The sequence below is a fragment of the Sminthopsis crassicaudata genome, chromosome 3 (genome assembly GCF_048593235.1).
Source record: "Sminthopsis crassicaudata isolate SCR6 chromosome 3, ASM4859323v1, whole genome shotgun sequence".
NCBI lineage: Eukaryota > Metazoa > Chordata > Mammalia > Dasyuromorphia > Dasyuridae > Sminthopsis > Sminthopsis crassicaudata.
In genome coordinates this window covers 123,482,091-123,494,777 of record NC_133619.1, presented here as the reverse complement: position 1 = coordinate 123,494,777, position 12,687 = coordinate 123,482,091, and the positions used below count along the sequence as shown (strand labels likewise).

Sequence of the window (12,687 nt, the reverse complement as noted above, 5' to 3'; positions counted from 1 at the left end):
CCCAGACAAGTTACTTAATTGCTGCACAATCAGTGTTTGGGAGGCTCCAAAGAATTGTGTGGGAGAGGAGAGGCATTAGACTACAGAGCCAGTGTGGGAACCTCATTGTTATAAACCTATAAACCTCGACAGTATACCAGTGTCATGTCAGGAAACTGAATTGCTTTCATCTGAATTGTCTTAGGAAGATTCTGAAAAATCACATGACAAAATAAGATATTAGACATCAAAGTCCTTTCTTTAAACATAATGATGCACATTTTGGTCACAAACAAACAAAGGATAGAGAACAAAGAGATACAAAGGATAAAGAGACAAAAGATAGCAACCAACCAACCAACTTTAGTTCCCTCAGATATAAAATGGAGATAATAATAACACTTCCCTTTCAGGGTTGCTGTGAAGATAAAATGAAATAGTTTTTGTAAAGTGCTTGATAAACTTTAAATTATTATATAAGTACTGCTGATTTTCTTTTATTAAAGCTTTTTATTTTCAAAACATATGCATGGATAATTGTCAACATTCACTTTTTTTTTCTTGAGACAATTGGGGTTAAGCTACTTTCCCAGGGTCACCCAGCTAGATTTGAACTCAGATCCTCCTGACTTCAGGCTTGGTACTTTATCCACTGCACCACCTAGGTGCCCCTCAACATTCACTCTTGCAAAACCTTGTGTTTTAAATTTTTCCCTCTCTTCCCCCCACTACCTCTCCTAGATGGCAAGCAATTCAATATGTGTTAAATATGTGTAATCCCTCTATACATGTTTCCACAAATATGTTGCACAAGAAAAATCAAATCAAAAAGGAATAAAAAGTGAGAAGGAAAACAAATTGCAAGCAGAAACAACAAAAACAGTGAAAATACTATGTTATGAACCACGCTCAGTTCCCACAGTTTTCTCTCTGGGTGTAGATGGTTCACTTCATCACAAGACCATTAGAACTGGCCTGAATCATCTGTTTGTTGAAGAGAGCCATGTCCATTGATGATTATTTAAAAAAAATTATGAGGCAACTGGGGTTAAGTGACTTGCTCAGGATCGCACAGTAAAGTGTTAAGTATCTTAGAGAAGAGTTGAACTCAGTTCCTTCAGACTCCAGAACTACTGCTCTATCCACTGTGCCATTTAGCTGTTCCTGATTATTTTAATAGTAATACTATTAGTATTAATAATTCCTTCCCTTTAATATTAGTTTCAACTTAGCCTGTTTATTTTTTTGTTTTTATGTGTGTATCCCCCACACATACAGACTATGAGCTGGTTGAAGAAAGAGACTGTTTTTTGCCTTTCTGTATATTCCCAGCACTTAGCAGAGAGTCTGGTACATTGGCATATTGACTTGACTTAACTGATGTTTGTAGTGAATGTAAGAATTTTATGATTTCTACTATTTTTTTCTCTGACAAGTTCTTTTTATCTGGTTTTAGAGTTGATTTTGATAATTTTGTTTGCTTTATTCCTACTTAATCTAGAGAGACATGTGACCAAAGGATCATAGATCTAGGAATGGATTTTAGAGTCCATTTATTTTGACTACTTCACTGTGAGGAAATCAAGACCCAGGAAGTTTCAGTCATCTACCCAAGCTTGCACAGATAGTAAGTCCTTTGACTCCAAAATCAATGTTTTTTCTATCATATCCCACAATAGTCATATTATTTTTTATATATTATATTATAGTCATTATATAGACAAATATATACATAAATAATACATTGTACGTATCTATGTGTGTATAGGAAGACATATATACAAAAATGCTATATACATTTCATATATATAATTTTTTGTTATTGTATCATTTCACTTGTGTCCAACTCTTCATTGGCCTTTTCCTGACAAAGATACTGGACTGATTTGCCGTTTTATTCTCTAGCTCATTGTACAGAAGAGAAAACTGAGGTAAACAGGGTTGGATGACTTGCTCAGAGTCATACAATAAATAAGTGACTGACTGAGTCTGGATTTGAATTCAGGAAGAAGAGTCTTCTTCACTCCAAGCTCAGAACTCTGTACTCTATGGTGCCACTTAACTGCCCTATCATATAGATAATGGCTGTAGATAAATAATTATATAATAGTAAATAATCCATACTACAATTATAATAGAAACCATTGATATCACATTTTAAGGTTTGTGAAGTACTTTATATGCAGAATTTTATTTGATATTCACAATAGCTGCAATATTCATTTGACGCTTTCATTTAAATATGAAAATAAGGGAATAAGATAAAAATTTCATCTTAAAGAAGATGAAATTGAAACATAAAGAGGTTAAAAGTCTTGTTCAAAGTCACATAACTAGCAAGTGATAGACTCTAGATCTTTGGCCCAACTTATCCTTTTTTTTTCTCCATACCTCCTCTACCCTCCCTTCTGTCTTCTAACTAAAATCTAATGAATGATAATTCCCAAGGAAGAAGATGTATTTCAGGTGATAGGTTTTTGTTGATCTACATTCACTTAGAATAATGTAGGAAAAAGGCTTGTTATCCCAAGTGGACTATTGTTTTCATAAAAAATAGCAGTAATTCAAAACTACTACTTTATAGTAGCCGACTTGAAAACATATTGCCATAAGATCCCTCTAAAGATGACATTTCTAAGAACTGAAGAAATCTAATTCTATTGACCTGAAGGGTCCACACATTATCAAAAGAACAAACTGTGGGCTTGTAGGAGATCATCAAATTCTAGACAAGATAAGAAAGATAAACTATATGGCACAACCTCTTAATTCATGCAACAAGATTATAGAATTTTGGCAGCAGGATGACTAGGGCAAAGGATTTGCTAGTTTGCGGCAGTATGACCTATCTGTGAGATCAAAGACAGAACTCTTTTTAGAGCCATTTTCTTCTCAGAATGCAGATAATTAATAGTTTAGTTACTCTACAAGGTCTCTTATAAAGAAACAACTCACATTTATAGTATTTGAAACCTTACATATTTCTTTCATCCCAACAATACTATGAAGTGGAAAATGGGAACCTTATCTTAATTTTTACCGATTAGGAATTTGAGTTGCAAAAACTTATCCAGGTCTCTCCTAAACCCTAAGCACTTTTTTTTGCATGACATCTTTCTTAACATTGAGTAAAATTAAGAATTAATTTAATAACTAAATACAAACATTAGATGAATGACAAAAAGAAAACCAGAGTATCCTACTGTATTTATGGGAGATGGATCAACTATTGCCCAGCAACATTCTTGCTGCTGGAAATCCATACAATTGACTAGATGAAAGAAAATGATATGAAAAGAAATTATGGAAGAAGAATTTGATTAGTAATTATATGATACAGTGGATAGAGAGTTGGATTTGGAATCAGATAAATTTGAATTCAAATATTACCTTATATACTTACTAGTTGTATGACCCTGGACAAATCAATTTTTGTCTGGCTTAGTTACCTCATCTATCAAATGGAGATGATAACTGTAGATACTTACAGGATTGTTGTTATCATTGACAAATGAGATAATAATTGTAAGTGCTTAGTATTGTGCCAATACAAAGTAAGCAATACATAAAAGCTGTTCTGTTTTTTTAAATTATTATTTGGTGGCCACTTGAAATCCAGACCTAGGTTTACAATTTAATGTCAGCAAGAATGGTATAATTTGAGTGGCTCTAATTAGTGAGAACATGTCTCCCTTATGTCTCACTCTTGCCTCTGAGGAGTAGAGTCATAAGCCTAAGCACACATTTACATCCTACTGTGACCATATGTAACTGAGGTTCAGAGAGGTCCATTGCCTTATTCAGTGTCACAGCTAGTTTGAAGCAGGAGTTACATCCCTAGATTCCTGATTCCAAATCTAGCATTCACTAAGCAAAATCATCTTTCTGTTGAGACCACACTTCTCATTCCTTCTCTTATTTCTGTTCCTTTTCCACAGCCCTTTGTCTAAACCATTGCCCTCCATTATTAAATGTATTTTACCCTCTTTATTCAAATTTCATATATCTTTTACGAACTATTTCATGAAGCCTTGTTGAGTTGAACTGGTAGAAAAATGCTCATTTAATTCAACTGAAGTCTTTCCTAATTAAATAAATGTACTTAGAACTAGTTAAATGGCTGGATTCAAAAAATTAATGAAAAAAATTAATGGCATGAACCATCTTGGAATGTTTCTAGTATTCTAGAGAATTGTGCTTGAACTTGTGCTAGTTAATATTTCACTAATGATTGAAATGTATGTATGATTAAATGTATATCTGACATGATATATCTATAAATGACAGAAACTAAGAAGGATCATACTGAAAGATGCTCAAGATGTCTAAAGCACTTAATAGTCTAGAATTTTGGAATGAATATGTAAATATGACATTTAGTAAGGATAAATGTAATTTCTTATATTTGGGAACAAAAGAGCAGCCTCATGAGAAATATAATAATAGCTAATTAAAATTTTTACAAAGAGCTTTATAGGTATTCATTTGATCCAGAAAACATCTGTAGGAGCTGGCATTGAATTATCTCCATTTTTCAGATGAGAAAGAAACTGAGATTGAGAAAAGGTAAGTCAATCAGTCAGTAAATATTTATTAAATACTTATTATATGCTAGGCATATAATGGACTTGTCCAGTGTCACATAGCTAGAAAATTATCTGGGGCAAGATTTGAATTCATATTTCCTTTCCCCTGAATTTTAAAACATTTTATTTAAAGTTTTGAGTTCTAAATTATATCCCTCTTTCCTTTCCTCTTCTTCCTTTTCCTTGAGAGAATAAGTAATCAGATATAGGTTGTACATGTACAATTATGTAAAACATTTTCAGATTAGTCATTTTGTAGAAGAAGACTGGAAGAAAATAAAAACAATCAAAAATCAAAAATAGCATTCTTTAGTTCCTATTCAATTAATAGCAGTTCTTTCTTTGGAGACATTATTAGTTTTAGGGGGTTTAGGAGCCCATTGTATTGCTGACAATAGCTAAATAATTCACAGTTCTTCATTTAACAGTATTGCTGTTTCTGTATACGACATTCTCCTGATTCTGTTCATTTTACTTTTGCTTATCTAAGTCTTTCCAAGCATTTCTAAAATCACTTGCTTGTTACTTCTAATAACACAATAATATTCCATTACATCATTTATGTATATGGCTTGTTTAGCCATTCTTGAATTGATGGACATCCTTTGATTTACAATTCTTAGCCACCACAAAAAGAGTTGATATAAACATTTTTGTTAAAATATGTCCTTTCCCCTTTTGGGGGAGTATCTTTAGGATATAAACCTAGTAGATATTGCTGGGATCAAAGGATATGCACAATTTTATAGCCCTTTGGACATAGTTACAAATAGCTCTCCAGAATGATTAGATCAGTTTACAACTCTATCAACATTGCATTAATGTCCCAGTTTTCCCTCCTCTCCTCCAACATCCAACATTTTATTTTGTTATATTAATCACTCTGCTAGGTAGTAATTTGCCCAGGGTCACACTGTCTGAGATCAGATTTGAACTCAGTCTTTCTGACCTCAGACCGGTATTCTATTTACCATGCTACCTAGTTTCCCTTAAATATCAATATATAGGTACATATATATCCTAAGAACAAACTATATAAACATTTAAGTTTATATAACTGTTTCTGAAATTTTAGTTTACTTTTAAGCACCAAGAACTTTTAAAAGCTTAAATTTGAGCTAAGATTTTGGGATACCTTGTGTATGTAAAAGATTGTTTATACAAAATTAAAAAAAACAAATAAAGAAACAGTTTATATAACCTTTAATAGTTTGCTATATAGAATTGAATCCAAATATTTTTATTTTGAACAGTTTCTTTAGTTTATGCTGACTAGTTAACTAGGTGGTGTAGTTGATAGGCTACTGGGCCTTGCATTAGGATGCTCAGGGTTTAAATCCAGTCTTAAACATTCATGAGCTGTGTTATCTTGGGCTAGAATATAGAGAAAAAAAGATCAAAACTAAGTCACATAAACTTTTCAAGCATTGTCTTTGACTCCCTCCCTCTCCATAAACCACCCTTCTCCCTTTTGATATACTTATGTACTATAGAGGTTCTTTTTACCTTTCAGATAAGTTTATAGCATACACATCTTTTTCTAGATTTTCTTCTTTCTGCTTTCTTAATGTCTTCAGATGGTACTTGTATTGGCTTTACAACCTGAAAAGATACAGTCTTAATTTGAGAAACATAACCAGAATAATTTTAAAGAATTCTGAAAACCCCAGAGCACTTTTTATCATTACTGTGGCTGACATATTCTTCAAAGAAAAACTAAGTTGATTTTTTCAAAGGATCTATGATCCCCTTCCCTAAACATGCTTTGAACCTTTTTTTGATAGGATAAGCAGTTTTTTCAACAATAACAAAAATGTTGACAGAACTTGAAAATCAACTTGTGCTTTGGGTCATAAAGCACATTTAGAATCTAAAACATGCAGCCTAGAGCCATTTAGTGTCTTTTCTATTGTATAAATTTTGTTATATTTTGTACTGGGAGTGGGGTCAATATGGTCACAGATCGAAGACTGGGCACTTTTGCAGCAATGAAATCAATGCTGTTCTGCATTTCCTTTATTGATAGGATCCAAAAGACCACACTTAAGGGCCCTGTCTGTGCTTCTATTTGGACATTGTTCCCCAAAGTGAGTGTTAACTATTTGAGAGCTGATAGCCAGAGTAATTAATTTATCCTTTCTTTCACATAGCAAAGGAAGATCTATACTTGATGAAATAACTCACCAGAAGATTATAGGATCATAGGATTAAAAATAAAAAGAAGTTTAGAAATCATCTAATCTAACCACCCCCTTTTAACAATAGGAAACTGGTGATCTGAGAAATGAAAGGATTCTCTGAGGTCACAAGGGAGTAAACAAGAATTTGGTTTTCAACTCTAGTCCTATAATTCCATCTTCCAAAGTCATGTTTTCTCATGGAAACTTTGCAGAAATTCCCCAAGTATGGGATCTGCTTCTTTTTACAAAACATGAAACTATTCTTGATTTTCTTCTAAAATTTATTATTATTACTAGTGTCTGAAACGGGTAGGAAGTCAGACTGGAGCTTAATTTGTCTTCAGGAGGTTCTGACACTGTTCCACAGTTTTTCAAGGATAGATGTCATCGTGAAAAATTTCATCCTCCAACTTTTCAAGGAGAATTAAAAATTATGGAGAAACTATTCTACTTCACAATCTTAGAGAACTTACATCTGGATATGACCTTAAAGATAGATTTTGCACAAGAGAAAATTAAAAGCTGTTATAAGTGAAGTCACCTGTCTAAAAATCAAATCAGAAGAAAACTAGGTCCACTATTTCAGGTTTCTTTTATTTCCTACTGAAATTACCTCCATGTGACTCCACTCCTTCTTTCTTCCAGTCTCTAAAATCATGTATTATTGAGGTTGCTATTGAATACTGAAATACTGCAAATATTTGGTTTGAAAGAACCAAACTGGTTATTTCTAGAAATAGTCACATGAGGAAAACTGTCTTGCAAATGAGAAAACTTGCACACACAAAAGTTCAAGGGATTTGATGAGAGGGAATTTGGTGACAGAGACATTTAGTGAATCTCATCATTTATCAGTGTTTAGTCCCTGGGGCTATGATTAACAAATGCCAAGTAGGAAAAATTGTTGGTACGAAATGTTCTTGTGATCTTATGTGATTTTTTTTTGTATCTGCTAATTTGATAAGATAATTAAAAAAAAAAAAAAACAACCTGAAAGGACAGGAGGACAAGATTTCCATTGAAAAAGGAAATTTCAAAGGTTATGAAGTAGCATAAATCAATGGAAAGAATATGTGACTAGGAATCCAGACTGAGTTCTAGATTTCAGGTTCCTTCTTAGTTAAATGAAGGTGACTTTTCTTATCTTCAAAAGTTTGGAGGACAAACCAAAATGACATCAATAAGAAATAGTGAAAAAGAAAATGGAGGATGTCAGAAGAATTAGGCTCAAATCCCAGTTGGACTACTTGACAGTTATGTGAACTAGATCCTTAACATTCTCTTTGATTCCAAGTGCTTTGATAAAAGTCAGAAGTGATAACAGAAAGAACACTGACTATGGTCAAAGGTCATATGTTAAAGTCCTGTCTCTGAGAATTATTTATCCAAGGGACCTTCATCAAGTCAATTCAATCTCCTTAGACTTCCTTTTCCTCATTTGAAAAATGAGACTATTAGATTCAGTGAGGTTTCTTCCAGCATTAGGCCTGTGATTCTATGACCCATTTATTTCTCAATTTATTTTGTATCCTAGAGTAAGTTCTTCCAATACCTCTTTTCAGCTCTCCAGTACCTTTAAAAATGGGAATATCCATTCTCACTTGCTTCTTAGAAGGAATAACTGTTTGTAGATGATAAAGTTCCATGGTCATACATACTAAAAAGAAATAGGGAGATAATGAAAATCAGTGATGCTCTTTTTATTTAGTTAAGAAAATAAGTATCTAAAAGAGACAAGGAAAATTAAATAGTATCTATCTCTTCTTCTTCTTCCCAGCTCATTTCTATAAATAGTTCATGGTAATTTGTATTTGTTATTTAAGGTGAGATGGCCAAGTATGCTTGTGGCAGGCAAATCTTTCTCTCTTTACTATTATGAAACAGAAAACAGGAAGAGAGGACTAGGATATTAGTGATGGTGGGGAAAGATGATGTACCATTTTTCAATTTTCAGAGAAATTATAATCTATCAATATTCTTTTGAAACTATCTCCAAGTTGAAATTTGTGTATAAGTGCATTTGTTGCTCCTAGGAATGACATAGTCAAATAAATTCTAGTGGGTCATTTGGTCCTTCATTTTTGTGATGTTCTACAAAAAGGCAAAATAATGTATCTCTGGAATGTTGAGAGGAAAAGTGAAGCCAACCTGATTCCATGGACAAACTGACATGAAAGTGATGGATTGGATGTGACAAAGTACCCTAGTTATTTGCCTCTGTGATTCAGGGAAATTGCACCCAGAGAGTCACTTTGGAAATGAGTCAAATGAGCCTATGAGGGTAGAAACTGATTTAGTTCTCTAAATTTAGGTAGGAGACATAGAAACCTCCTGCACTCATCAAGGTTTATAGAAGGCCGTTATAATATTTCCACATTATTCCTCCCTTTATTAATTCATCCAAGCAGGCTATTTGCTTTTTGGCCTGATGCTGCACATTGAGCAGACATCTTAATTGAGCTGTTCATAATGACGCCTAGATATTTTTTCCTGAGAGGTGCCAGCTAATTCGGAGCCCATCAGACCCATTAGCGTGCATGAGAACTTTAAATGGTCTCTTTCAAAATGCATTACTTTTCAGTGAACTACTTTGGAGTTCATTGGTTAGGGCAATGCCCGATCAATAATTTTTTTAGTTCCTTCAGGATCACCACAGAATCCTACAGTGTTTCAAAGAGCCTTAAAAATAATTTTATGAGCTCATGGTTTAACCATTTGGCCAGTTTTCTGTTTCTCCTCTTTTTTGCATTTAATTTTGGGGAATTTATTGGGGGTAAGAAGAGGACCCTGAGGTTTTTATTCTACACCAGGTTTTCATTTGGTAACTTTTTCATCTTTGACCTCAAAACTGAGAAGTATCCTGACATAGTAGATAAAAGAGAGAAAGATCTGGGTTCAAGCTCTCTTCTTGATACATACTGGCTGTGTGATCCTGGATAACTCCCTAAGATTAGGTTGCAGAAAAGGTAAAGGCAAATTGGTTAAGAGAGTTTCTTCATCTGGGCATTCCCCTATTAACAATGAAATTAGAGATCCAATTCCTGTCTTCCTACTTCAAAAATGCTTGAGTACAAAACTCTATGTGTTACGGATCTCCCAGAGAAAAGAACAATACAGAAAATAACTCCTGCAGGAAGAAACCTCAGCATTTTGCTGGATGATAGGCCAGTAATGGAATCTGTATCCAGCTATTAAATCTACATGGAATACCTTCACCCTAAAAATCAGGCTCCTGGCCTCAACTTCTAGTGCTTTTGCAATGCTAAAGGCAGCAGAGGTTTGTGGGGGAAAGGGAAGGAAGACTCTTTCTGAAAAACTGGATATCTTTTCTCAAAACCTCCTCTTTTCAAGCAGCTTCTTCCCTTCTTTACTGGGGAGAGAGTCAGCAAGGCATTCCTAAATGCCAGTCTATCTCATATCCAAATGTATGTAGATGCAATTATGACTAGTAAAATACAAATGCTTCCTTTAAATTAGCACATCAAATGAATAATTAATAAAATTAATTGATTAATTCAAGTAAAATGTTTTTAAAGCAACCCCCAAACTCTGCAGTTATTTAAACATTGTATTGAGCAAAAATACTGATTTTATTTAACTATATTCTTGGACACAGAAATGAGCATAAAATCTTTTTCTTTTAGAATAATAGGAATATAAAATTGTGAGGCCTGATATAAGTCTAGGACTACAGGGGTCAATTGGTTCAATCTCCTTTCTCTAGATAGGATTAATCTTATCCTTTCTGAGGAATTTACAAACTGAGGTTTACAAACTGTTCTTAATTTATAAGGGTAGTGATTCTGTTCTGTGATAACTTAATTCCATAAGAGACACTTCGAATTTTCCTTATTAAAAGTAATAAAAAATACCCCAAAATCTCCATTAACCACAATGCTTAGGAAATGAGTTATTCTGAGTAATAGAAACTTCAGGTTAATTAGATGACTTCTAAGTACCCATCCAGCTCTGGCATTTTATGATTCTTTGATTCTAACTAAAGGCAAATTTAAACAATTAAGCCTTTTGTTTCAATCCATGTTATTGACTACATATTTTGCTAAAATAATTAGCATATTTTTATGCTTTAGTTATCTAGAGTTTATCTAGAGTTCTGGTTTGAAAAATAATTTATACCTAACAACTCTACCTAATAGGCAAAACAAGTACTTTTATCCCTATCTATCCCTATCCTTATTAAGTATCTATTAGGCTCTTATAATGTTGATGTTTGTGTTTAAAGTGTTTAACATTTGTGTTTAATGCTAAGGATACAAAGATAGGCAAAAACCAGTCCCTGGTTTTCAAGGAGCAATAGGAAAAGTAACATGCAAACAATTCAGTATAAACAAGATAAATTAGAGACGTTCTTAGAGGTAAGGTAAATGAATAAGGCTAATGAAGAGAGGATTAGAAGAGGCTTCTTATAGAAGGTGGGACATTTGCTGATTGAAACTAAAGAAGAAAGGAGGAGGAAGAATGGCATTCCAGACTAAGGGTTTAGCCATTAGAAATTTCTGGAGTTTGGAAATTCAGTGTCTGTTATAAAGAACAGTAAGGAAGCCAATATAAGTCATTGGGTCTCAAAGTAAATGGAAAGGAATAAGGTGTAAGAAGACTAGAAAAGTAAGAAGAAGCAATGTTATGAAGGGCTTTATTTTTATTTTATTTTCATACAGCTAAAAAGTATTAAGTGTTTGCTGCCAGATTTGAACTCAGGTATTCCTGACTTTAGGCATATATATTTATATCTACATATTTCTCTCCCCTAAATAAATAAATAAATAAATAAATTGATTAATTAAATGTGCTAAGAAGAAAAGGATTGTTTCTTATGTGGTTCCATTTAGTTTGTTTCTAATTAACAAGGATCTTTACTGCATTATTAGTATAACTAATAATAACAATTTTATCATCAACAACAATAATTTAACACATTTCGTGAAACATTTAATACAGGACCTACTATATGCTAGGCACTATGCCCAGAAATACTACTAATTTTAGGTTAGGTATCATTTCATTAAATTAGATGCTGTCAATGCGTTGCATTTGATTTTCAATCATTTCAACAATTTAGAGTAAAATTAATGACAAAAGGAGCAGCATTGCAATAGTAAGCCAGAACTGTTAACGGTATTTGATTATGTATATCTTGTCTTTCGTTAAGAAGTTATTAACTTGAACATTATGATAGGTAAGGTAATGAACTGTCTGGGTGGTTGATGTTTTTATTAAAAATAATATTCTCCTCTATGACAAAAAATTAAGAACAAACTTAATTTATACAAACTCATACTTTTCATTATATTCAGAACATTCATTCAAGTAATCAATAACTGATATTGCTATTGATTAGAAAAGGTCTGGCAAGTTGTAAAGAATTTTATTCTAAAATCATTTAATGACTGATAGCTGCAAAGCACCATGCACAATTAGGTGCTTAATGAGTGCTTTTGATGATAATAATATCTGTTGTACATAGTGAAGATGTCAATATCCTCAAAGAAAACTTCAGTGATTTGTCTACCTTAAGATTGAAACCCATGTTTTCCTGGTTTTATTGATTCATTCCAGATTCATGAATGTTGTCATGCTTTCAACAGGCTTAATGACACCAAATGACAGTTAATGTCAATGTAAAGAAGCTGCACCAGGAGAGTAAGTCAGAAAAGCCTCCCATTTCTCACTAAGATGCTCTAAATCTTTTATTAAAAAACATCATGTATTTACTAGTCATCAAAACATTGTTTAGTGACAACCCCCATTTGTATACAGCTTTAAAATTCCATAAGCACCTACTGTATAACAATACAATGAGAAAATTAGTGAAAGTATTGTTAAGAGAGATAGAAGATACTTCTAAGAGAAACAAAGTGGGAGGAATCTTCATATATTTCAGTAATTATCTCTTGACCTAACCTGTTGAGAATTGTGATTTT

At 33.0% G+C, this 12,687-nt stretch overlaps 1 long non-coding RNA gene across 1 annotated transcript; it reads right to left on the bottom strand.

The window, feature by feature from the left end:
• Positions 1 to 5,852: 5,852 nt before the first annotated feature.
• Positions 5,853 to 8,398, bottom strand: LOC141564911 (uncharacterized). Its single transcript, XR_012488796.1, has 3 exons — positions 8,319 to 8,398; positions 6,072 to 6,167; positions 5,853 to 5,939 (listed from the first exon to the last, which is right to left on the bottom strand). It is a non-coding gene; the product is annotated as an uncharacterized LOC141564911 (long non-coding RNA).
• Positions 8,399 to 12,687: the final 4,289 nt, after the last annotated feature.